The following is a 1573-nucleotide window of genomic DNA, read 5'->3' as shown; positions in this document are numbered from 1 at the left end:
GGCACAAGCCACTCTTTTCATAAAGTTCATTGATTGTGCCATATGATTAGCCTCGATGTGACTCCTTCATCACTTGAAATTAGTGCTGTTTTCAAAGTGGAGCCAAACAAAGAAAAACAACAACCACCAGGGTACATCAATCTGAAGAGTATTTCCATAGACTTGATCCCTAATCAAGTACTAAATCATCCTTCACCCATCCACTGCATTTAGGATAAAAATGTATCTGTTCCAAGTGATAGCACAGAACACAGAAGAGAGCTGAGCAGAGAAGCAGCATCCTGCTGACCCTCAAAATTATACCTTTCCTAACTTCGCCTGGCAGAATGCTCCCCAAATGATCTTTTTTTTTTGCAGTATTTTATTTATTCTGTTCATTAATAACTAATACTCAAGAACTTTTATAATATTAATAGAACTTAATCTAAAAGAATAAACTTACTTTGTTTACATTTCAATATTGGGTACCAGAAAGAGTCAAAATAATTATGGTCAAAATTATTACATAAAAAATTATAGTAAATGCTCGGTGTTAGTCTACATACAATTTAGTTTTTGGCATAAAGTTATTTAGTTGCCAGGAAGAATATTTGTTTTACTTCACTAATAGGAGTATCTCTTAATGCTGGGATGGCCTCTTCTTGGTATTTCTTCTGCTGTTGATTTTTAGCATAGTTATCTGTGATTGTATGAATGGAGTTGAGTGGAGAGGTACTCATCATGTTTATTCCAAATAAGAGTGCATAACCAATTACTATAGTAATGAGGAAGTAGACGGGCAATGCAACTGCCTAGTATTTTTGAGGCCAATAGGTTAATCCTAAATTTAGCCAAGATTCAGGAATAAATGCCCACACAAGATACAGGATGAAGCCAAATTGGGAGCTTAAGAAAAGAACAAAGCCATAAATCGCTCTTTCTGACAATGGCGACGTTGAATTTTCCACCATTTTCCCTGTGGCTTTAGACAATTCTGCAGGATTCGCCTCCCTGCAGAAAGGGCTTGGCAGGGCAGGGCTGGGGGCACGCGCGCCTCCCCAGGTATGGGCCACAGCGCCGGAGACCAGGCCCTGCCCTCTCGGGGGAGCTTCCGTTTCTTATTCAAGGCTTGCGGGGTGGGGGAGGCCCTTGACCTTGGGTCCTCGAAGCGCCCACTCAGACCCCTCCCGACAGCTTGGCCACTTCAGCGCGGACTCCCCTGCGCAAGCGCCTTCCGGAAACCTCCCGGGGGCGAGAAAGGGAAAAACTAAAGGAAAGGCTGGGTCGCTACAGCGTCCCTGCTCCCACCCAGGCGCAGGCGCACCGCCACCCTTGCAGGCCCGGAACGCGCCGCTCCCCAAATGATCTTAACAGAATGTCTCCAATGCCATACATTACAACATGGATTTAAGAATTATATCAATTTGGCTACATAAAAGTTCAATTTGTGAAAAGGTACTTATGTATATTCAATTTCTAAATATGCATCTCCCAGCAATGGAAACCAAATGTGAATATTTTATTTTTAAAAAATAATAATAAAGAATGGCACAAGCCACTCTTTTCATAAAGTTCATTGATTGTGCCATATGAT

General features: G+C 41.8%; 1 pseudogene; it reads right to left on the bottom strand.

The window, feature by feature from the left end:
• Nucleotides 1-548: 548 nt before the first annotated feature.
• LOC110572020 lies at nt 549-950 on the bottom strand (annotated as a pseudogene).
• Nucleotides 951-1573: the final 623 nt, after the last annotated feature.

This window comes from Neomonachus schauinslandi, unplaced genomic scaffold, assembly GCF_002201575.2.
Source record: "Neomonachus schauinslandi unplaced genomic scaffold, ASM220157v2 HiC_scaffold_5990, whole genome shotgun sequence".
Taxonomy (NCBI): Eukaryota; Metazoa; Chordata; class Mammalia; order Carnivora; family Phocidae; genus Neomonachus; species Neomonachus schauinslandi.
The sequence above is the reverse complement of the archived record's forward strand: the minus strand, read 5'-3'. Positions and strand labels throughout refer to the sequence as shown.